The 26,954-nt window shown below is 33.3% G+C and overlaps 1 non-coding gene and 1 pseudogene across 1 annotated transcript; both read right to left on the bottom strand.

Annotated features, from left to right (window-relative positions):
• Positions 1-219: 219 nt before the first annotated feature.
• Trnam-cau (transfer RNA methionine (anticodon CAU)) lies at positions 220-293 on the bottom strand. Its single transcript has one exon. It is a non-coding gene; the product is annotated as a tRNA-Met (tRNA).
• Positions 294-1,858: 1,565 nt separating this feature from the next.
• On the bottom strand, positions 1,859-26,954 carry LOC124972292 (A-kinase anchor protein 7-like; annotated as a pseudogene).

Below are 26,954 nucleotides of genomic sequence, written 5' to 3' on the forward strand. Positions count from 1 at the left end.
TACTAGCAGAAAAGAAGACCCTGCTTGCTATTTCTGCTTCTAAACCTACTGAGTTGCTTGTAAGTCTGATGTAGGTATCTAATGGCTGTGGATAATTGAGAACAGTTGGCTGCATAGCGAATGAGGCCAAGGGACTGATTTTTTTTTTTTTTTTTGGCAAACAATTCATCAACACCTGTTGTGGTTTATAAGTTCCACTTTCAGTTTTTTTTTTTTTTTTTGTGGTACTGGGGATTGAACCCAGGGCCTTGTGCTTATGAGGCAAGCACTTTACCAACTGAGCTATATCCCCAGCCCTCCACTTTCAGTTTTTAATATTTCTGCTCCTCCCTCACTGCTGATCTGACAACTGTAACAGTATGTTTCCAGCAGAGTTTTAACTTTGCCTCAAATTGAAGCTTTTGTTTTATATGTAACTCATGTGACTCAACCTGTTCAAAATACATTGAGTTAGTTTATATATTTCTGGTTTTGTATTTATTTGTACTTTGTGAGAGCTACTTCTGTGCCTTACATACTGTTTATTTTTCTGTGTAGTAGTTTTAGATATGGCCAAAAAAATAGTTCTCAAAGTGTGTTCTTTGACCAGCCTCCTCAGTATCTCCTGAGAGTACAGATTCTTAGGCACCACTCCAGATTTAAAGAATCAGGAATTTTACAGTTGGGCTCAGTCCTGTGTATTTTTAACAAGTCCTCCAGGGAACCCTGATGCATGTTCAAGTCTGAGAACCACTGAACTTGAGCCTTGCTACTCAAAGCATGGTTGGTGAAACACTATAGGAATTACAGGCATGCTTATTTGAAATCTAGAATCTTGGGCCCACTTCAGAATCAGACTCTCCACAGAGGTCCCCAGGTGATTCATGTGTAGCTTGCAGTTTGAAAAGCACTGAGACCAATATGTAGTCATCCAGTTATTAGGTTTTCTTATGTTTTGATTGATTTGGGATGGGACTTAAGCCTTTGTTATGTTTCTTTGCTTAATAGTTTTTTTTAAGGGAAAACAATACATTTATTAAGAGGCATAAAAATGCATAAACTCACTTATAAATAAATGTAGTATAATTTACCCAGTGAAAAAATAGCTAAAATCCATGAACAAGCTGGATTTTATATTTGAATGACTACATATTTGATCTCCAATTATTTCTCCTTCCATCATGATCTATGAGTAGCAGCAATTTTACTACTATAGTAAAAAGCTGTTACCAATAATCACATGGGGAGAAATACTTCAAGAATGCTCTTTAAAATCGAACCGGTGCAAACAAATTCAAATTATAAGGGATATGATAAGATCTAGGACTTATCTTCAGAAAAGTGAAAAATAAAATCTGAAAAATTCATTCATTAAGAAATAACAAAGCAAATTAAATTTTGATCAGTGAAAAGTAATACATATGGATATTATAAAACATTTTTAACCAGTGATTACAATTATTATATTTATAAATGTTCATTCAAGTACTAATAATGTTCAATAAACATTCAAATTTTCATTAAAACTAACACTAAATGTAGACAGCTGGACATTGCTTCTTTTGATGTAATATGTCAACAGGAGGCAAGTGACCCTTAAAATACTGTTGTTGGTTTTGTTTTGTTTTGCCTATAAATGATTTTTTCACAATCTGTATTTTTTGTCTGCAAGGACCCAAGAAACATCTAATAACAACTAATTAGGAAGTCATTTCTATATAATGACTCAATATTAAAGAAATGAATATTCTAAAACACAAGTTTAGCTCAAAAATAATAGGGCAAAATTGGTTTTCTTTGGCAAGAAATTCCTTACCAAATGTTGATTCACTGTTGTATAGAACCTATCATAATACTTTGGTATTTACCAAAGAGCTATTTAAGAAGCTGAAAAGATTTCATAACTGTTACCATGATAACAAAAAGAGCTTATGTCAAAGTCATTGCTGAAATCAACATGATTTGCTTGATTACTGTTATCAATAAGTCTTCCTTCAAAAAGCTCCCTCCTAATTTTGGCCTGAGTCTCAGGTTTTAATAAAAGTTCCTTTATCTGTTTCACCTTGGCCTTCAGACCCATCCTTTCTTGATGTAAATCTTCATTAATTAAATCTTGGATTCCAATAGGTTTCTTGCCAATCACAATTGAAGACTCACAATGATAATAACCATCACTTTGTTTCTTCTTCAGCATGGAGCAAAGATGGATGCAAGAGAATGTCTTCTCCAAACCTGTGGCTGATAAATTTTTCATACAATTCAGGGTCTTTTTCACTCCATTCTTACAAAGCCATGGTGCTTTTGACAATTTCATAAAAGTTAGATGAGGCTTAAAACTTCTGCTTTCTCCTACCAGGATGCCTTTTTCTTGAAATGTCTTTTTTGCAGTCTCTGCTATCTCAAAGGTGGGTTTATGTGATCTCCTTCTGCCAACTTCACAAAGCCAACCTGATTTCCAAAAGTGTCAGTCCCTTGAAAGGGCAAAATCAAATGTTTGCCTTGGATTCCTTCTATGAGAGGCTTTAATTCCAAAAGCACGTCAATACCAATGTTTACTTCATCTTCATTCAACAGCTGCACCACTAGCAGAGTAATATGAAAGGAACCATTACTTACCATTGTTTTGGTCAGTTGCTTATCTTGTTGTATTATTGCATTTTGCAGGATCTTAATTCTTCCTGTAATCTCTTTATTGGTGATTGGAATGGATAGGAAATAGTTGGGTTGATAGTCTTTGTGCCTTTTTTCCCCTCTTCTTTATTTGATCATTCATGATGTGTTCATTTCCTACATTCCTCTTCAAATTTATTTGAGGTACATCAGTGAGGGCCAGGCCTGCAGAGGCGTGTGAACTGCAGCCCCCACGGCAGCAGCACCTGCAGATGCTGCATTGCCAGTCCCAGCGCCATGACAAGCCCTGCTTAATAGTTTTTTAAAGCACAATGTAAGTACAATGTATACATGGAACACCATCTTAAGCCTTGGAACAGTTTAAAAACTCTCTTGGGTGATTGCAATGTGCAACCAGCATTGAGTATCCAGATTGAGAAGGGAAAACAATAAAAAACCTTATGCTCTTGATAGCTTTCTTCCCTTATTCATTGAATTCACATTTTAATTTTCTGTTCTTGTCATGAATATATCCGCAACTGATTTTAAAGTAATTATGTTTATCTCTTCTTAACAACTTGAACACTAAGCACATACACAATTAGGACACTAGAAATGTGCTAAATGTTCATAATAATCTTTGAGAATTCCTTTCTTGAAGGTGCCAAAGATTTGAAAAATTTTCCTTCTCTACTTCATTAATATTTAGTGAAGTACTTTTATTAAATTGGGTTGATCATTGAACAGGTGCAAAGGGACCCACTTAATACATGGAAAATTTCTATGGCTTCAACATAGTTATATTCTTTGCAGACAAATGAATATGATTTAGTTTGTATGCATGAAGCACAATTTCTCTGTTGGCCCAGATGTTGATTAGCAACACTAGAAGTAAGGGGGCAAATCTGAAAATCTGGACTGAAAACTGAAGTATTTGTTCAGAATCAAAAATATTTGTGACTCAACGGGAAAAAAATACTATGCTGTTTAGCCTCTTTTCCACAGATAATAAACACCAGAAAAACAGTTCAGATTATGCTGCTTAGGCAGAATAAACAAAGAGCAGCAGTAATCCAATTTATGTGGTTAAAACTGGGCCACTGATATCTTTGCTCATGCAAGCTGTTGGGCTAAAAGTAAACTGGAATGTAAAACTAAATTGAGTATCAGTCTTTAAGCATTTCCACCTTCAGTATTAAAAAAAGAAAGGAAGCTAAACAAGTGGCAGTTATTTCTTTGAGTAATATTACTTTTAAAATAGTAAGGAACAAACTGCTTTAAACAATAGGAACAATTGTTACTAAGAACCAGATTCTAAGACCTCATATTAAATGTGAACATAAGCCTCCATAAACAAGACATATTGACAGACTATAATTTAAACTATGGCTCCCTGTGCATAGTCTTAGTGATTTGAAATTCATCACTAAATGAAACATTCAATGTTTCTGTCTCATAATTTATGCAGGTTCTAAAAACCTGACATTGCTAAGAATCATGAGCCTCATAGCTTTTTATTACTTTAAGAGAACAATACTAATGAGATGGAAGAAGCTTGCTGGGACTGGGATGGATTCTGAGTGTGAGAAGCACAATGAAGTCAGGATAGGCACATTGAACTTGATGCATTGAAATTAGGGGTTTCTTTTCATGCTTAAAAAAAACTTAAAAGGGTATTGGGGGGTGTGATGGTGCACGCCTGCAATTCTGGAAGCTCTGGAGGCTGAGGCAGAAGGATCACAAGTTCAAGGCCAGTTTCAGCAAGTTAGACCCTGTCTCAAAAACAACACAAAAACAAAAACATAAAAAGGACTGGGAATGTGGCTCAGTGGTTAAATTTCCCTGTGTTCAGTCCCTGGTATAAAAAGAAAAAAAGAATATAGGGGAAATAAAACCCAAAGCCAAAGTAAAAATTAATATTTTTATTTTAATGAAAATAATCAGTTTTAATATAACTGTTGTGCCCAAAGGCTTGAGACCCCACAAGGACCACCAGAGACCACGATCAATGCAAGCAGCAAAGAGTCATTTATTAGCGAGTTCGAACCCGGTCCTCTGCGTCCTTAATCAACGACGCTAGGAGAGGCCCCGAGCCCTTGTCAGCAGGGTTTTTATAATCAAAGGCAAGCAGTTTTACAGTGTTCTTTTAATTGGTTAACATTTGAACAGCTAAACCTCCTCTGGTTGGGTCCGGCCAATCTATTTGATTTTCATTGGGTCCTGTCAGAACTGAACGGTCCTAGTGGAAGAAGGGAGGAGGGAAGGGGTGAACTATGTAGGAGCTGAGTCGGGGCTAAGCCCCACTCCCGTCCTTGACGGATAAGGTCTCCAGGCAACCGCACATTCCTCGGACAAATATCTCTTAACAACCTTGGTAAGCACAGGGGCCCAGCAGTCCTGTTTGTCCTTGAGACAGTTAGCAGCACAGATACCACCCTGCTCTCAACATAACAATTAAAGATTAATTAGGTAAAGGAGTTCTCATAGATTGCTGATGGGAATGTAAAATGATGAAGTTCTTTTGAGAAAAGTTTGGTAGTTTCTTAAAATATTAAGCAGATACCATATTACCCAGTGATTATATTCCCAAGAGAATTGAAAACATGACCACAGATAGTAGGATGTAGCTTAGTGTTAGAGCACTTGCCTAGCACCTACAAAGCTCCAGGTTTGATTCTGGCCCTGCAAAAATCAAAAAAAGAAAAAGAAAAGAAAAATATCAGAAAAACATGGTTCAGAGATGTTCATAGCAACATTATTCATAATAACCAAAAATAAAACAATAAGAAAGTTAGTCAACCAATGAATTGACAAACAAAATGTTTTATATCCTTACAATGTAATGTTATTCAGCCATGAAAATAATGAAGTATTGATACATGTTACAACATAGATCAATCCTGAAAATATACTAAGTGAAAGAAGATAAATACCAAAAACCATACAGTATATGATTTCATTTATATGAACTTTCCAGAATAGGTAAATCCATAGAGACATAAAATAGATTGGTGGTTGCTTAGGACTGGGTGGGAGTAGCTTGAGAGGAAATGAGAGGTGATTGTTGATGGGTCCAGGGCTTCATTTTTACAGTAATGAAAATGTTCTGAATTTCAGAACATTTGATTTCAACGAGTTGTTAAATTTGGTTCTGAGATTAATTTGGTTGCATAATTCTTTGAATATACTAAAAACCATTGAATTGTTCATTTGCAATGGTATAGTTTATGGTTTATGAATCATATCTCAATAAGGCTATTAAGGAAACCCAAAAATATGAACTACACAGAGATATTAAATATTGATTACTTCAAAGAAGCTGTGACTTGGGGAACAGTAGAAGTGGTATAGAATTCATTCATCTTCTAAACAAAGGCAATTATGGAGATGGATGGGGACTATGTAATTATACTCATCTGGCAGAAATATAAACTTTTTCAGCCAAAGTTTAAATAATGTAGAAAAAGGAATTCAGATCACAACTATAAGGTTCAGTTTTAAACTGGATTGAAATGATAAAAACTCCAAATTTGGCTATTCATTGAAATCAACAAAATCACTCTTTTAGAGGCTATTGTGTACAGTTACTAATTTGAACACACAATTACTAATATCTCTACATTTTCTAAATTTTTTCAAAATGGTGAGTGGCACCTCCAGGGAAGGGGAACTGAGAGACACAGTTGGAGATGGGTGGGAACCTACTTTTATTGTATACTCTTTGTGTGTTGTTTATTTATGTGGTGCTGGGGATCAAACTGGTGTCTCCTGCACACTAGTCTAGTACTCTACCACTGAGCCACATCTTCCAAATTTGATGAGGCATTTCTTGTTCTTTAGGTTGCCTAAGAAATACCCCAGGTAAGACAATGTGTGAGATACCTGTCTACAGTAAACTGTGAAGTTACATGAGTTACTTTATGGATTACCATACTCAAGATTGATTAATTATCCAGCCCAGGTAACCCAAGGGGTATGTGTGTATCTTTATCTTTGTGGTACTAAGGATTGAACCCAGGGCCTTGAGCATGCTAGGTAAATACTCTACCATTGAGCTATATCCCCAGTCCTATTTAATTTGAGACAGGGTCTCACTAAGTAGCTGAGGCTGGCCTTGAACTTGTGATCCTTCTGCCTCATCCTCCATACTTGCTGGGATTACAGGGGTGCACCACTGTGCCTGGCTAAAGGTATGTTTTCCGAAGAATTTTGGACCTAAGATATTTTGAGTTTTAGAGTTGAGTTTTCTTATAATGTCCCTCTTGTTAAGACAGGGAGCTGAAAATTGGGTTTGTGAAAAGAGAAGCATGGACACTGGCTTTTCTCTTTCTACTTTCCTATTTAACATGGGCTTCCAGTAGTCTAATTCATAGAGTGATGATTAGTCCTGTGTGAACTGTCAATGGGAGCATATCTTCCATGAACAGAATTAAAATATAAACAATCATTACAAGTGAAGTTAGGGTTTATGACAAACAGGACTATATGCATCCTAGCTAATTCCACAGAGGACGGAAAGTTCCAGAGAAATTTGGAAGGGGTTTGTGTGGCAGAGAAATTGATGAGAAATTTAGGAGCATAATTTGGATCATATATTAAAGGGTTTACACAAAATGATTTATAAGAATTTTGGGGTACCAAAGATGTGCTAAATCTCCAACTTCCTTTGATCAGTTGTTGTAAGTGATAATGTACATTTTCTACATTTTATTGTCAGTTCTAATATTTATTCTTATCTTTGGTTGATGGAATCTTAGAAACCCAAAGCAGGGTAAGCAATAAGTTTTCCTATACATGTAAAAAAAGCATTGATCTTTCTCAATGCTCAATGTTTGTTTCATGGAGACAAAAAATATCTGGAGATGGGAAAATGGAATTGGGAGCTATCATGGAATTCCACCTGAAATTGCTATAATCAATTATGATTTTGCATTTTATAAGGTGAATTTTGTGGAACACAATAATGGTGAATGGTAATTGTGAATGTGTTTTGCATGGCCAATATGATAACTTTGAGATTAGGAGATTAAGTATTTATAAATTGTAATATGTAGAATTTTTATTTGATAACATTCAAAATTATCTTGTATTTTTATTCAGGTATCTTTTGTCTGGTTTGGGGGAATTGGAGTCATAAGTATATACCTAAGGGTTTCTGCAAAACATCAGATTTAACTAGAATTCCTGTGCCTGAAATGAACAATCATAAAAGCAAAAGATATGAGAAAGTAGGTTTAAAGTAGTGGATCTCAAACATAGGGTTTCTAGGATATATTTTGACTTATGGGAATGAAAACTTGATTTTATACAAAATCCTTGAAATTCAGTTAGTTAGTATGATTTTACTCTAAGTACCTTGATTTAATTGATCTAGAGTGCTGTACAGCTTTAATATTTTGGTGTTCCTGGACTGGGGATTTAGTTCAGTGGTAGAACACTGCCTAGCATGTGTGAGGCACTGGTTTGGTCCCCAGCACCACATAAAAATAAATAAATAAATAAGTGGTGTTTCTCTGAAATTAACTTGGATTTCTTTTTTTTTTTCTATAATGTTTCAGGTGAAGTGGGCAAAATAGATAATCTAGACCTGTATATTTTACTAGTAAATTCAGGAAAGTTTGGAAACAGTTTGCAATGAACAAATTAAATACACAATATGTAGCTTGACATATGTAAGAGTATATAAGTGTGTATATATATATATATATGTATGTATATAAGTGTACAAGTGATAACTAGAAAGAGAATAAAATACAGTATTAAGTTCTCATGAATTCTGAAGTATAAAGTTAAGGTAGAACTAAATGGAAAAAAATCAAATCGATATGAACTCCTGACCATCTCCTTCCTCTTTTTTTTTTTTTTTGGGTACTAGCAACTTAATCCAGGGCATTTTATTACTGAGCCACATCCCCAGTTCCTTTTATGTTTTATTTCAAGACAGGGTCTCACTTGTTGCTTGAGGCAGGTCTTGACTTGCAATCTTCCTGCCTCAGCCTCCAGAGTTACTGGGATTAGAGGTGTGCACCACCATGTCCAGTTTGTTCTTACCTTTATTTTTAAATTGAGTTTACTTGTTGATGGACCTTTATTTTATTCATTATTTATATGTGGTGCTGAGAATTGAACCCAGTGCCTCACACATGCTAGGCAAGCGCTCAACCACTGAATCACAACCCCAGCCCCATGTTCTTCCCTTTTTAAGGGAACTCTTTCTTGTCAATGAAGGAAACTAAGTAATCTCTGATGCTATCTTGGCTACTCAAGTGATTAAATAGAGAACCTAATGTGCACTGTAGATTCCAGTATTTTGGAATCTAATATTACAATCCATTAAAAGGAAACATTTATTGTTTGGTGCAGTAAAAGTAGATAACTTGGAAATGCTATTGCAATAAGGTTAGGATTCATTCAGAGAAATGTGGGTTAGTATTTTGAAGGACAAAATGGAAGCATAGAAAGGCCTGCCAAGCAGTAATAATTTCACATTAAAGTGGAATATAATAATTAAAATCAATTATAACAAAGAATTTAGAAGTAAGTCCTGGTTTTATGTCAATACTATAAAGGGGAAGGGAATTTAGAACTTGTTAAATGTATTGCAATGCATAAACTATACTACAAGGAGATTTACCAGTGTCTAGAAAATGTGTTATATATCAATTAACATAAATAAGATAATTTCTGTACTGGTCTGCTAATAAACCATTAGGCTGTAAATACATGCTCTTTTATAGAATAGAGAAATAAAAGGAGAATGCTGAGTGGGATATTGAATGTGAATGCTTAATGGGAAGTAATGAGAGAGGATTTAATAAGGGCAACTATTGTGTAAAAAAAGGGATTAACATGAATGCTACAGAAATAAATGGAATGCCTTTATACATTTAAAGTAAATTTATAAATTAGGCTAATCTTTAGAGGTGGGAAGAAAAGGAAAAAAAATCAGGAAAACTGTTTTTGGCTCTAGTAAAGAAGGTAGTAAGCCAGGCATGGTGGCATATGCCTGTAATTCCCAGCAGCTCTGGAGGCTGAGGCAGGAGGATTGCAGGTTTGAGGCCAGCCTCAGTCATTTAGCAAGTGAAACCCTGTCTCAAAATAAAACATAGAAACATAAAAAGGGCTGGAGATGTGGCTCAGTGGTAAAGCACATCTGATTTCAATCCCTGATACCAAAAAAAAAAGTAGTGAAAAACACAGCAAAATTCAATCTATCATCATTTTCCATATTGAGGGTGAATTGTGTTACAATTTTGTTACAGTGGAAATAGTTCCCAAACCCCATAGAAACATAATTAGGGAAAGAAATCACATTTAAAAGGTATTTTTTGAGAAGTAGGGATAGACATATTCTAGGTTTTTGACGTGTGGAAAGTCTAAGGCTAAGTTTGACAGAGGTTTGTGTAGGAGACAGAAGTGAAGTGATTTGGGGAATCTGAGTTTTGTACATATAGAGAAATTAACATATACTAGAACATCTGATGATGTTTCCAGATTCTGCAGACATACTGCTTTTCCCCTGACTCTGCTCAAATCAGTGGAGTTTTCCAATAATGTAGTTGTTTATCTGTATTTTCTTACCCTTTCCACTTTTGGGGTCTACTGCTTGGGAGAATCCCTGAAGAACTTGTCCTGGAGAAAGACTGGGATATTTAGCTTGAGTTCTGAGTAATATAAGCAAGTGAAAGAGTTGGGTTTAATTAGGGTGGAGTAAAACAGAGAAAGAATAATCCCAATGTTTCTACCAAAAATCAAAATGTTAAGCTTTACTATATGTATAGGTTCCTTAAGCAATTAAAGATGACAGTTTCATCTCCTCATTTTACATATGAGATCACGGAGGCCCCATGTGGTAAAGTCATTCACCCAAGATCTTCTAGCAGCTTAATGGCAGAGCATGCTTTATAGACTTTCAGTTTAGTGTTCTGTCCCCTATAATGGACAAGTAACATAGTGTGTGATTTGAAAATAACATTTTCTATGGTGAGTTCATATTTGCCCTACAAAATAATGATCACATAAAGATAACCAAAGATTTAGAAAAGAGAATAACCCAGGGTTAAAGAGTAAGAATATTAATATTAATATGACTTCTATGTCAAATATACACAGAATAATTCATCTGAATTTTGCCAAAGTTAGTCAATTTACCATATTAATGATGTGTAGAAATACCCAAATGCATCAATATTTAATTCTGGCAAATGAGAGAGGCCAGTTTGATTTAATGGAAAATCTGATTTCTGGAATATAATTAAAATTAATGGATCTTTATTACTTTCAAGTAAACAGTAATCATCAAATAAACTTTATTTTGACAAAATTACTTGCATCAGAATAGTTTACAATTCATATTTTATTTATTCCATATACAGATGACAAATATTTTTTAGAATGCTTTGTTATCTTTGGTATGTTAAATATCTATTTTTACTACTGATTTACTTAATATTTGTTTTTACTGAAGTTGGCAAATGTAAGCACCTCACAAGTCTTTTTAAAATTTTAATGAATTATAATTTTAATACACATTTAATTTATAGCTTTTTTTAAATTAGTGCATTATGAACATATATAAAGGTAAAATTCACTGTGTTATTTTCATATGTATACATAGGAAAGTGTGGTCAGATTCATTCCATCCTTCTTCCCTTTTCACATCCTTTCTCCATCCCCTTCAACCTCCTCCCTCTGTTCCACCGATCTCTGTTGTATTTTCATGGAATCCCCTGTCCATCCCCACTTTTCCTTTATTCCCCTTATTTTGGACTTATTTTTACCCCTGACTTTGTGGGTCTGTCTTTAAAAAACTTTTATTGAAATGTAATATGCCAAAAGAAACTTCCCAACAAATCTTGATACTTGGCCCTTTATATTTCCATATTAATCAATTTATCGATTACCACAAATAAATTCTCACAGATGCTGAGGTATAATTGGAATTCTGTTTACTATACAACATTTTGAGTGTTCTAATCTATGAATGTGGTTTATTCCCTTATTGGCTTAGGTTTTCATTTTCTCTTAGAAATATTTTATAATATTTGTGCCTATATATTTATTTTATTTGTTCCTGTTTTGTTTTTCTATTGTAAAAAGTATTGGTTTATAAATTTCATTTTCTAATTGTTGTGATATATAGAAATCCAAATTATTTTAAATACTAATTTTGTATTTTGGAACTTACTAAATGTTTGCTTATGTTAATGTAAGCATAAACTTATATAAACATGTAGTTATACTACGGATTTATCTGTATATGCTTTTTAATTTTCCAAATAATCATATTATATATTGCAAGTGCTTTATTTATTCTTTTCCAATTCTAATGACTTTTATTTTTTCTTTCCTTGATTATACTATAATATGCTATAATATGGACTAGATGCAATGCTAACGAGTATTCTTATTTCACCCCTATATCAGAGGAAAATATTTCATCACTATGCTAAATATGATACTGGTTCCAAAACAACTTTTATCCAATTAGGAATGTTTTCTCTATTCCAAGTTGCAAGAGGCTTTGTTTTAACTTTCCTACATTTGTTGACAAATTATTTTACAGTGATTTTAGTTAATTTTCAAAGTAAAATCAGCCTGACATTCTTCTAATAAATTCATTTTGTTATTTTAATTTTTAGTTGACAAGTAAAATTGTATTTGTGGTGCACAACATGATAGCTAGCCATTGTGGAATGACCAAATCAATCTATTTGCCTTACATAGCACTTGACCTACCTAGTTTTTGTGATGAGAATACTTTCAATCTACTTTCAAGTACATAGTATGCCATTAAGATATGTGATAGAGACCTGGGGTTGTAACTCAGTGATAGAGCACTTGCCTAGCATGTGAGACACATTGGGTTTGATTCTCAGCACCACATGTAAAAAGTAAAACTAAAGGTCCATTGACAACAAAAAATATTTTTTAAAAAGTTGTACAATAGATCCCTTCAACTTATTCCTCCTCTCTAACCATTGTGCTCTTAATAGTTTACCCATTTTTTTGTATTGCTATATTTGGTATTTTTTTGAGACAGGATCTGGCTGGCCTCAAACTTAAGATATTCCAGCCCTAGCCTCTCAAGAATTGGTTTTCAATGCATTGGTTAGTGTTTTTGTGTCCATGTTCATGGGGAGAATTAGCCTTTAAATTTCCTGTCTCGTAAAGCCCTCATTATGTTTTGGTATGAAGATTATGTTGGTCATAAAATCAGTTCTTTGAAGAAGCAGTTTTTTCAAGACATGCTATTTGTTCTTATAAGTTTGATACAATTTACTAATACAAACTATCTGAGCCAGAAGAAGCTTTATGGGAAAACATTAAATTATAATTCATTTCAGGGAGAGAGTATTGTTCCAGCATTTTCTTTTCTTTTTTTTTTTTTTTCTGCTCAGGACTGTTTTGGCTACTTGGTTTCTTTCATGATTCCATATGAATTTTAGAATTGTTTTCTCTAGGTCTATGAAAAACATCATTGGCATTTTGATGTGAATTGCATTGTATCTGTAGATTGTTTTTGATAGTATGGCTATTTTAACAATATTAATTTTAATAGTCCAAATATATGGGAGATCTTTCTATATTATAGTGCGTTCTTCAATTTCTTTCTTCAGTGTTTCATAATTTCTGCTGCAGAGGCCTTTTATTTCTTTAGTTAAGTTTATTCCTAGATTTTTGAGGATATTATGAATGGAATTGTTTTCCTAATTTCTTTCCAGCAAGTTCACAATTGCATATAAAAACTGTTGATTTCAGGGCTTGGGATATAGCTCAGTTGGTAGAGTGCTTGCTTCACATGTACAAGGTCCTAGGTTCAATCCCCAGCACCACAAAAGAAAAAAAAACTGTTGATTTCAGTATGTTGAGTTTGTCTCCTATTACTGTGCTGAATTTATCAGTTCTATGAATCTTTGGTAGGATCTTTATACTGATAAGCAAACGGGAATAATTTGACATCCTCCCTTTTATTTGTATCCCCTTCAGTTACTTCTCTTACCTAATTGTTCTGGGAAAATTTAAATTCTATATTAAATAAGAATGGCAAGAGCAGGCATATTTGTCTTGCTCATGATCTTGGAGGAAATGCTTTTAGTGTTTTCTATTTTAATATTATTTTGACTATTGATATGTCTTATGCAGGCTTTAATGTGTTGAGATACAACTCCTATACCTAATTTATTAAGGATTTTAATTGTGAAAATGTGGAGTTTTATTAAATGCTTTTTTTTTGCACCTATTGATGATCATGTGAATTTTACCCTTAATTTTATTTATGCACTGTATTGTCCTTATTAACTTGCACATATTGAACTATCCTTGCATCCCTGGAATGAAACCAAGTTGACCCTATTGTATCATTTTTTAATATGCTGTTGAATTCTATTAGCAAGTATTATATTGAGGATTTTTAAATCTATGTTTGTCGGGGATATTGGTCTATAGATTTTTTACATTGTGTCCTTGATAGGTATGAGTTTGAAAGGATTACTTAACTTTCTATTTTATGAAATAGTTTGAGGCACATTGGTATTAATCCTTTAGAACTCTGGTAAAATTGAGCAGTAAATTCATCTGGTCTTCAGCATCTCTATGTTGGGAGATTTTTATATTACTTCTTCATCTCATCGTTATTGATCTATTCAGATTTTTTATATCCTTCTGGTTCAGATTTAGTAGGCCATAGTGTCCCACTTCTTTTAGAGTCTTCAATTTGTTGACACGTAGTTTTTCAAAATGTTCCCTAATTATCCTTTGAATTTCAGTGGTATCAGGTATAATGTCTCCTTTCATCTCTAATTTTATCTATTTGGATCTTCTCTTTCTTTTGATTAATTTAGCTAAAGGTTTATGATTTTCCTTTATCTTTTCAAAGAACTAGCTTTTTTCCTTTGATATTTTCTTTTAGTCTCTATTTCTTCTCTGATCTTTATTATTTCTTTCCTTCTATTGGTATATTTGAATTGCTTTATTCTGTTTTTCTAAGACCTTGAGGTGAATTACTAGGTTATTTATTAGATATTGTGATGATTTTCCCTCTTAATAATGCTTTCTCTGTGTCCCACATGTTCTGATATGTTGTTTCCATTTTTGTTTTATCTTAAGGTTTTTAAAAACTTTACTCCCTAATTTCCTCAGTGACCCATTGTTCATTCAACAGTGTGTTGTTCAATCTTCATATATTTGTATAATTAATGTAACTTCTCTTGCTGCTGATTTGTACTTCAATCTTTATACGTTCTGATAAGATACAAGAAATTGTTTTTTTTATTTTATTTTTTAATGATTTTTATTTTTACAGACTGCATTTTGATTCATTGTACACAAATGGGGTACAACTTTTCATTTCTATAGTTGTGCATGATGTAGATTCATACCATAAAGAAGCATAATATTATGGCATTTGCAGATAAATGGATGGAATTGGAGAGTATCATGCTAAATGAAATAAGTCAATCCCACAAAACCAAAGGCTGAATATTTTCCCTGAGAAGTAGATGATGATATATTTCAGTTTCTTTTAAGACTTGATTTATGGTCTAATGTTTGATCTATTTTGGAAAAAGTTCCATGTGCTGATGAAAAGACTGCATTCTGTATATTAAGGTCATTTGATCTATAATGTAACTTATGTATCTTCTTTGATTTTTTTTTTTGGTCTGGACTGTCTTATCTACTGGTGGAAGTGGGGTAATAAAATTATCACTATTTTATTGTGACATGTCTCCCTTTATATTTAGCAATATTTGTTTTATAAAATTTATTGACATTTGGTATGCATATATTGATAATCATTCTATCTTCTTGGTGTTTTTTTCACTTGATCAATATGTAGTGATCTTCTTTGGCTTTTCTGATTTTTGTTTAAAGTCTATTTTATTGGATATAAGTATAGTTACTCATGCTGGCTTTCAGATACCTTTTGCTTAGAATAAAATTTCCATCCTTTCACTTTCAATCTCTGTATGTGTTTGTAGGTGAGATGAATTTCTTGCTGGCAGTGTATGTTGGGTGCTGTTTTTACCCAATCAGCCAGTCTATGTCTTTTAATTGAAGAATTAAGACCATTACATTCAGAGTTGTTTTAAAAGGTATAGACTTATTTCTGTCATTTTATTGATTTTCTTCTGGTATTTTGAGTGTTCCATATTCATTTCTTCCTGTGTTACTCATCTTAGACATTAGATGGTTTACTATATTGATAATATTGATTCTTCTCTACTTTTCATTTGTATATCTACTCTTCTAGTGAGATTTATTCTTTCACATGTTTTCATGGTTGCATTAATCTTTATTTCTCTTTTGGGTGTAGAATTACAACTATCTTATCTAATGCCAGTTTAGTTTTTGCTTGTCTTGGAAGGTCTTTATTTCTTCTTTGATAGTGAGGGATAACTTTGCTGGGTATAGTAATCTTGACTGGCATTTATTTTCTTTCATGTCTTTAAATAAAGCATTCTATGATCTCCTTTCCTTTAGAGTTTCTGCTAATAAATATATTATTTTGATGGGTTTGACTTTAAATGTGATATGACATTTCTCCTGAAATTTTTAATACTATTTGTTCTGTACTTTTAGCAATTTAATATGTTGTAGGAAGTTTCTTTTCTGATCGTGTCTATTTGGGATCCTAAAGTGTCTCATGTACCTAGATGTTCACATCTTTCCCAAGATTTGGGAAACTTTATATTATTTCACTAGTTAGGCTTTCTATAACTCCATCATATAGATCTTCTTCCTCCAGAATGCTGATTATTTGGCTGTTTTATCTTTTAGTGGTGTCCTGGATATCTTATATGTTCTCTTCTTTTTTCCTTTTTATTGCTGTTTATACTATTTTGGCAGAATTCTCTTACATTCTAATATTCTTTCTTCTGCTTAATCTATTCCATTCTTGAGGCTTTCGAATGAGTTTTTATCAGGCAAAGTGAGCCTTTCATTTCTAAGATTTCTATTTGATTCTTTAAAAAATCAATTTAATGCTCATTTATATCCTGCATTATCTTTCTTAATTCATTCAGATTTGTATTTGTATTCTCTTGGATTTTATTGAACTTTTAAAAAAATCATTCTTTTGAATTCTTTTGTATTTCATCCACTTCAGTACCATTGGGATCCACTACTAGAGAATAATGGAATTTAGGATATGTCCTATTGTCCTGGTTCTTCATTTTTCTTGTGTTTCTATGTTGAGGTTTGCATATCTTTTGAATGTATATCTCTTCCACTTTTATATGAGTGTCTTAGTAAGCAGCCTTCTCTTCACATTGTGTCCTAGGATGTTAGTTTTTTGTGTAGTCTTGAGTTTAATTCAAATTGCTTCTTTGGCTGTAGTTAGTGGGTTTTGATACAATAAGAAACTTGTCAGAGACTGATTAACTCTTCTTATCTATAGCTTTCAAAAGAGTAGCATCCCTCTGTTCAGGCAGGTGTGATACTGACAGTACAGTGTGCTGGGTGCATGCTCTGTGGTTACTTCTACAATGGAAATGGAAGCTTCTAGTAGAGGTGTTTGAGGGTTCCTTGAGCTCTGTTGATTTTGGCTGTTGCTTGAAACAATTGTGCTACTGGTTATTTCAATCATGGTGATGTGATATGGCTCATGAATCCAAATGGTGGTAAACCCATTAAAGTATTAATAGAAATGGTGAGAAACTGAGGCATTGGTCTTCCCTGAAATGTTGCAAGAAGAAAAGAGCATAGTAACATACTTCATTAATAAAGGGTGAGAAAAGGAATATAAATTATGGCAGATTCTACTATGTGCAATATGGATAATTTCCTAATGAGTTCCATGTTAAAACTGAAATGTATTCACTTCATTTTAAAAACAAACTCATGGTAGACAGTAATGAGAAAATCAAATGAGAACCCTGGGCTCAAATTGTCATTCTCTCCCTAATGCTGACATTCTCCAGTCAAGTTTTCTGTGGCAACAAAGAGGAAAAAGACATAAAGGAAGGAAGGAAGGAAGGAAGGAAGGAAGGAAGGAAGGAAGGAAGGAAAGAAAGAAGGAAGGAAGGAAGGAAGGAAGATGGATGTATGTTGGCATTAAGTTAACTCACCAGAAGTTTCATGGCTTTCTAATCCTGGGAAGTTGAAAACCCTGCACACATACACTAATTATCAGCACTACTTTTCCTAACTTGGACAGTGATGATAATTGGAAACTGAATTTCTTCCTTCTTTATTATTCATTTATTAATTTATTTGAAAAATGGGTATTTTGGTTAGCCAGAGACTGTAGTTCTCTAGATTTTGTATTTACTTGGAGCTCCTGTCTTGTAGCAAAAGAAAAAAGTCTTTACTCTCTTTGTGATTCTCTAATGTCTTCACTTAGATAATACTTTTGTCTGTTGTCCTAGTTCATTGTTTTTATTTATTATCAGAGAATTAATTCTGACTCATAGTAAACTATAGGAAGCAATCATTTGCAGAGTAGCATAAGTCAATAAAATGATTATGCATGTGAAATCATGCAAAATTGTGTGTGTGTGTGTGTGTGTGTGTGTGTTTGGTACTAGGATTGAACCCAGGGCTTCATACAGACTAGGAAAGCACTCTACCACTTAGCTCTATTCCCAATCCTATTTTCATATTTGATTTTGATTCAGGGTCTCACAAATTTGCCCAGGCTTGCCTTGTATTTGTGATCCTCCTGCCTCAGCCTCCTGAGTAGCTGGGACTACACTTAGTGTGCCTCCATGTCTGCTAAATGCAAAATGATCTTAATTGTCAATGTGAAAATTTGATTATTCTTTGAGCCTTTGAAAATTCTTGTCAAAATACAAAAACTCTCTTATATTTACTTATAAATATATAGGAAATGAAAAAATAAACTAGATTTTTGCTTAGTACTCTGCAATTTAAGACATTAGTGACTTTGAGAATTAGTGTTTCCTTTATGAAGAACTTATTAAGAGTAGTTTGAACAGTGATGGCTTTCTTCTTATCTATCATATTACTTATGAAATAGAGCAAGAGTCTTTCTGTGTTTTCATGAATTGCCATACTCTTTTATAAGACTGGATCAACTTTCAACATTTTATTCTTTATTCATTCAGTATTATGCAATATCTCTAGTTTTTCCTTTAATGTGAAGATTTTTGCTGGCATTGCTTTCTCTGGGACAAATGGCATCCTTTTCATCACAATTACTTCCCTCTAAGATGTCACTAAGTTCACCTTCCACAAATTTCTCTGGTCACGTGTGTGTGTGTGTGTGTATGTGTGTGTGTGTATTATTTTTCAGTGCTGGGGATTGAACCCAAGGCTTTGTGCATCATTGGCAAGTACTCTATCACTGAGCTACACACCCTGGACCCTGGGTACATATCTGGCATCCCTTCAAATGGTAGTGGTCATGCTATTTTTTCCATAAATCCACTTACATCCTATTTGAATTTCACTTCTAGCCTTATCTCTTTTGCACTTATACTTTATTGGCTTATTTTTAAAAATATCACATAGATAATCACAGGGAAATAAGGGAGCAACACAACTATATACTTTGCTGTCTGTGTATAAACTGAAGAGCAAATATCCAGTAATCAATCATTAACGGACTTTGAAAGAAGGAACATGATGTGTCATCAATCATGACGCAGTTATTTAGGGAGTGATCAGTGGACTAAAGAGCTGGCATCAAAGTTTGGCCTTTAAGCAATTTCTCAGAGTTAATGTGCTGTGGTAACTGAAATTCAAATGGTGTTGTCTGATACTGATATTATTTAGCTAAATTGTGGTAACTGAAATGTGAAAATAAGAACTATGCAAAATGAAGACTGTATGTATAAGCATTTTCTGCTTGGTGAAAATTTCTTATGGGTGAAACTTACACTGGTGAAGTCACCATAAAAAGGCACTTTTATCAGGATCTTGACCAAGTATTTCACCAGACAACTAAGTAGTTTGCCTCTTGTAGCTTGCTAGCATCTCAGTATTTTGGGATCCTCTTTCTATAATTAAGGATTCCTTCATCCAACAAATATTTAATGAGACACTGAGTTTAGAGTACTGTACTGACCAAATAGGATATGAAAAAGATTCAGAAACTTTACAAATCATTAATGTGAAATGACTTGTTGGTGTTACTAGAACCAAGAGATTTCACTTGATTGGTTGTGGATCAAGTCAAAAAGGGAAGTGACGCAGATGGAAAATTATGAATAAAATAATCCTGAGTTCTCATGAGTGGCTATAACTCTGCAGTGAAAGAGAGAATGGTGCTGCAGGACACTAGCTGTGGTGCCACTACAAAGATGAGTCAGCTGAACTGCCCGTTTATAGTTTTCATTGGTTTTGTTAATTATTTATGATTACCAAATTATTTTTAATATTTTTGCTTAGGTAGGGTAGTATTGGAGGAATTTCATTTATCATCAGAAAGTCAAACAAACTATGTCCCTGATGTGACACTGCGAAATTTACTATGTGGCACAGAATAAATGATGATCTGTAACTCAAGCTGTTATTATCACTGCTGACTCAATGAATGACAGCAGAAAACCACTTAAATTTTTATATTTTAGTTTTCAAGCTGTTTAAGAGTGATTTTAAGAGTTTGCTTATCTCATGGAGATGTACACTTAGGAAGCAATGGCTTTAAAGTATTTTGTTTAATGTGGATAGAAAGTGTTCATGTCATTTTAAACATATTTAACCATAAATACTAATTTATTACTTGAATCAAACCATTGCAATATTGAAATTATCTAAATTCAAAATCATTTTTAAAATTATCTGCAGGCCCAAATAAATCATATTTAGATATCAATGCCAAATTAGGTATTTCATAGACAGTAGCAATGTGTGTAATATGACTTCTAATATTGAGGCAATAGAATTCTGCTTTTAAGTGCCTTTGTAGATAGTTGTATCAGATTGAAACGTATAAGAGTTCCATTTTTGTTAGTCAAAAATATTCATGGATTAGGAATTGCATATTATTTAAATAAGAGGCCAGTGATGAATTATATTTCTTTCCTTTGTCCTAGCTAAGACTTTTAACCTCTCTTAAGTTCCTATTTCTCAATTATAAATCAAGTTGGATATGATCTTCCCTAGAGAAGATTGAACTTTAGATTATATAGGGAGGTAGGTGTGGGGGTATGAAAGATGGTGGAATGAGACAGACATCATTACTCTATGTACATGTATGATTACATGAATGGTATGAATTTACATCATGTACAACCATAGAAATGAAAAGATGTACCCCATTTGTGTACAATAAACCAAAATGCAGACTGTAAAAATTTTTTTAAAAGTGTAGGTATTTTTGTCTATCATAATATGCCTCTATTTATTGTTTCCCACTGCCTATCAATACATTATGATAGATCCTTTATCTTTTGCTATGTAAAATTGACCAAATTACATAAAACCTTAATGCTCAAATATGAAATTAATAATAGTACTAAATATTGTCCAAACTGAGATGGTAAAACCGGTTAAGTATTTGAAATAGAACCTGGGAATCAGTACAGTTGAACAAATTTCAGTATTATTTTCATTATCCTGGAACAGAAATTAACCATTTTTCCTCATACTTAGTGGTATCCACTCAGAAAACCTTCTGTTGTTGGTATGATTTTGGTGTGATTAATAAAATATTTAGATGAGGAAAAGTACTATATCTGTTATTCAATTGTACATAATAAGTAGGAAGCTAAAATGCTCAATTGAATTAATTTCCCATTTAAGACAAAATAGATTACATTTGACTTCCAAACCATTCAAAATATAATTTATTTGTCAATTACTAAGAAAGTTCTTTAGAATGCCATACAACCTTAGGGTCTTTCTTATAACCATCTGTTATGATTGCATTATGGGAGTGTAGATGAGTTAATTAATAGAGATAGCTAGTCAATTGAGTATTGGATAAAGTAGATCATATTGGCTTGTCTAATTGATTTCATCTTTTTATTTTCTCATTTTTTAATTTTTAAATTTAAATTACTTTATTTTCAATCAAAACATAATTATTTATGGAGTGCAGTGTGATGTTTTAATACATGACTACTTTTTAAAAAATATTTCTCACTTTTATTATTGGTAGGCACAGCCTTTTTTTCTCTTAGTAACCTATTCTCCATAACTAATGATCAAAATGGAGTGACTCATGTTGGAAGGAATTTCTGTAATGCCTTTTCTACAAATATCCATGATGCCAATTGGAATAGCTCTGGTACCCATGTTGATCTTGTCTATTTTGAAAGGCAGTTGTGTCCAAGCTGCCTTGTTTGCCCCCATTTGACCATACTTTAATCCATCTAGCTTCTGACTCTTGGCTCCATCTCTGCCACCAGTGACACCGCTTCTCTCTTTGGACTTGATGCTTCTTTCTGGCCTCTGTAGTACTCACTCTTGGCTTTCTGTCAAGGACTTTGGCATGGATTTGCACATGAAGCTCTTTAGAGGACCCTGAGTATTATGATTTCCTCAGAATCTGTTTCCCTGGCTCTAATAGATTGGCCCAGCAACAGTTGGGCTTGACTGTCCAGAGGATTCAGCTAATCTAAGAGAGCATTGAGAGAGGAATTTTATCAAGGCTGTATATGAAACTTTGAACTTACATAGAATTATTTTATTTAATAGTCTTCAGTTATTCTTAGGAGAAAATAGAACTTTTACTTCAAATATATATCTTTGACACTTTAGAAGAAATGACATTCAAAATATAGAATTCTACTTAAAACATTATGTTTGCATGACTTTGTGCCTCTTTATTCTGTGGTGCTGCTGAATGCCACTTTCAACATATCAAAAAATGCAGCCACATGGTTTTCCTTATGCTATAAAGAGTCTGTCACTAATGGCATCTGATATCAACCTTAATACATAGCAGAAGACTTCCCATTTTTGCTACTCAGAAGAAAATGCAAGTAACATCAAACTCAAAGCATATTAAAGAGCTTTCATGACATTTGAGGCCAATTTTCCAACAAGCATTCTTGCAGGCCTGATTAAATCCTCACAATTTTCAAGTATCACCTTAGCAATGAAGAGTTTCTCATGGTTTTATTTATGTGCCTGATATCAAACAGTAATGGTTTCAAATAATAAAATACAATGGAAATTGTAAACATTTTCAGTTTTCAATTAACAATATTGTTTTAAGTACTTAACTTTGAAGTAAAGATTTGCACATTTATGACATTTATAAATGAAAACATTTGGCTGACTCACTTTAATGGTTGAATCATGAGACATGCATATTTCAGAAGAGTACTGCTATTTTTTTATTACCTAGTTAGTATTCCAGTGCAATCATTTATTTTAAACACGTCAACTTTTTTTCGTTGTTCAATTTAGCAATCACTAATTGCTAGCAATATACTATTTAAATCATCTGGGAACCTCTGTAGGCTAAAGCCAAGGTTAACATTCTGAATATGGGAATGGTATTTGAATGTTTTTTCTAAGGTGAAATAAAGTATGATATGAGACTAACCTGAAACTGGAGGAGGTCATGTTAGCAAAGAATGCAAACCAATTACCAGATCCAAACAAATGGGTACTGGTGCTCAGCAGAGGCTTATAACATTTCAGAAATGGCAGAAGCTCAGGTATTGAGTTCAGTAGGGAGGTCTGGTGGCATACGAGGAACCAGCCTGTAGGAAACTAGAATGTGGGTAAAGGCAGATTAGAAGAGAGGCTACAAGCACAGTGGTAGAATGCAATAAAGTATGATTAGGGAAGTGATGGATATCCAGTTATGAAGAACTCAGAGGAAAGAAGGGGTCTGGTCCAGTTTGATTCTGTTTTCTTAGGCTAATAACATCACATCTGAAAAAACTTAGTCTCAGAAAGTGAAGGCTGGACCTCTATGTGGGGAATTAAAAGCGTTAAGGTATTTAATTAAAGAAACCAAACAGACTATGGTTACATGGAGCTCATCTAAGATAATGGCAGTGAAAGAGAAAATTCAACGGTGGATACAAAATGCATCATGAAGAAAGAATTGATTGAAATCCAGGATAAGTTGGAGGTGGAGACAATGTCTGTGAGTTTGTCAAATTTAGGGCACCTGAGACCAGTCGATTGAAAATGGGTAAGCCACTAGGAGACGGTCTTTGTGGTAAGGAGGAGAATGGGGTTTGTGTTATGAATGCTGAGTTTAATGTGATTGTAGAAACACTGAAACAAATGAGCCATGTGAGGAAAATCAGTACGTATTTCACTATGGTGACTGTTGTTTTATTCTTTATGTAATGGTTTGTTGTCATCAATAACACATATATTGCTTGCAGTCCTGAATGTACTATTGAGATGATAACATAGGAGGCAAAACATTTACATTTGCAAAGAATATTCCTTTCTTCTTAATAAGACTAATTTGAAATTTAAAATAAAGGATATTAAAGTCTACATTTTTTTAGTTACAGAGTCAAATTGATTTAAAAATATAAAATGTTGAGACTGTAGGTAACTTTAGGGGGTGTCATTTATATCATAGTATATATGAAAATGTACCCTAGATTTGTACATTACATGGTCTGAGTGGTTATGTTCAGTGATATCAGATAAAGCATCCATAAATTTTATCCTTGAAACTGACCAATTATCCTACGTACATATATGAATATACCACAGCGAATGTAATGTATATTGCACTAATTAAAAAAAAAAAACAACAGAAAGGCCAGTAGAGTGGAGGAAAGAGAGCACGGGGAGGGAAAGCAGAAGTGCTGGGGACTGAATTGGAGCAAATTATATTATATTTCATGATTATAAAATTATGTCAAAATGAATCCTAATATTGTGTACAACTATAGTGCACTAATAAAAAATAAAAAGAAAATAAGACTTGACTTGAAAGTAAACAAATATAATAAGTAGGACATAAAATGAGACAAAGCATTCTATTTCCATCAAATAACTTTTAAGCCTAAGAACAAACTTAACCCAAAATATGTAAGACCTATATGAAGAAAATGACCAAACTTCAAGGACAGTCTTAGAAGAAGGATAGGGTAAATGAAGACTCCTTTTCTGGATTAATGTTAAGATGCCAATTTTGGGCTGGGATATAGCTCAGCAGCAAACTGCCTTGCATTTGCGAAGCCCTGGGTTTGATCCCCAATTTAAAAAACATAAAATAAAAGACAAAAAATATGATAAACGTGATGCTAATTTTATTTTGGGTCAATCTATAAATTTTACACAGTTGCCATAAACATCCTAATGGCATATTATTTTTTCTGAGCCTGAAAATATAGATTTTAGATTTACCAAAAATATTGAGAATACCATGGACAAAATTTAGAAAGAAATGCATGGAAAAACATGTAACATTGTGGTAGTACTTAGCTCACAGATATAATAATGTCTGGAAAAAATCACAGTAACAAAAATGGGTATTCATATACAGACTGACTGATAAATGATTTGAGAAGAATTAAAATATGGAGAAGTAACAGTAGATACAAATTTATCATACCACAGTGGTGGCATTTCAAATAAGAATTGAAAGATTAGATCATCTGTTAAATGATATAGAAGCAACAGCTTAAGAATGTAAGACAATAAATTTAGATGGTCATATATCTTAGACATATTGGAAATATGCTAACGGTATAGATACCAAAATTAAGCAATAAAATGTATAGTGAAAATGCTTTTGAAAATAACAATTTTGACAGATTTCATAAGGAATATGACAGTAAATAATAAAAGTCATAAAGAAAATTATAAACTTGAAAACCTACATATTCATAATGTCTACTTAGAAACATATAACATGTACTGGAAAACTATGGCATAATGCAGTAGAGAGAATTATCCCATGATAAAAATTCTTACTAATTAATATGAAAAGATGAATCATCAAAGCAAAAAATACTAAACATGAAGAGGTAATTCATAAAATATTTTAAAATCCCAAATCCTCCTAGTAATCAAAGAGGTTGACATTTTAAAATATTCAGTGTAACTTCTGTATTAAAATATGACAAAGGTAGAACAAGAAAGAATATTATTTTTCAGTCTCTCACATGAAAGTAATCCACAAATTCTAAACCAAAAATATTAAAGTATGTGTTATAGGTGAAATTGTTGGCTCCCCACTCCCAAATACACAATGATGCCCTAACCCCTGTACTTTACAATATAAACTTATTTAGAGATAGGATCTTTGTAGAAGTAATAAAGATACAATGAATGTTAGGATGTGCCCTAATCTGACTGGTATTCATATAAAAATGGAAAATTTGGAGACAGATGTGTATATGATGAATATCCTATGAACATAAAAATGACCCTCTGGAAGCCAAGGAGTAAGGTCTGAAACAGACACTTTACTCTCAACCCTCAGAAAGAACCAACCCTGACAATTCCTTAATTTTGTATTTCAACTCTTTAGAACTGTGAGACAATAAATTTCTGTTATTTAAGTCACCCAGTTTGTGGTACTTTTTAATGCCAGAACTGACAAGTCAATACCTAATTCAGTAATACTAAGAAAGGATACAAAGTTAGTTTTATATTTAAAAATCAATGTAATTTAGAGAGAGGGAGAGAAATAATTTGAGCAGGTTGAGTTCCATACCTTTGTGACAATGTCAAGGTATATCCTGGTGTTGAATATAACTAAAAATAATGTTTAAAATAATCATCTCAATAGAATGATGAAAATATTGGCCAAGTTCATCAACCATTCATCATTTTTTAAAAATCTTAATAAATTTGGGATATCAGGGAACTTAATAATTTAATACAAATAATTTAATACAAATATCTACAAAAATTATACAGCAATTTTTATAGTCAGTGGCAAAAAAAAAAGAGGTTTCCCTCAGAGATTGAGACAAAGATTCCTGCTCTCACCACTTCTATTTAACATAATGAAGGAAGTTATAGCCAATGTAATAAATCAAGAAAAATAGTAAAATGTCCATGGATTAGAATGGAAGAATAAAGAATATAGGATGGAATTAAAGAAATAAAATTGAAAAATGAGGAAAACTCAAAAGATCCACAAAACTAATATAATTACTTAGTAACATTCAAATATACAAAGATCAATTATATATAAAAAGTTTAACACATAGAAAATGAAATATTAGAGCCCGCCCAATCCCCACGCTGAGGTCGGAGGCCATGACTGAGCGACCCCGCCTGACCCCTGCACCGAGGTCAGATGCCATCACTGAGCCACCCTGCCCTACGCCTCGCTGAGGTTGGTCGCAATTGAAGAGTGAGCCAACGGGCAAGTCATCCTGCCTGACCCCAACACCTGGTCGATTGCCATCACAGAGAGAGCCGACTGGTGAGCTGGCCCGCCCAACCCTCACACTGAGATTGGACACCTTCACTGAGTGACCCTGCCTGACCCCCACACTGAGGTCAGCCGCCAT

Source organism: Sciurus carolinensis, chromosome X (assembly GCF_902686445.1).
Source record: "Sciurus carolinensis chromosome X, mSciCar1.2, whole genome shotgun sequence".
NCBI classification, from domain to species: Eukaryota; Metazoa; Chordata; class Mammalia; order Rodentia; family Sciuridae; genus Sciurus; species Sciurus carolinensis.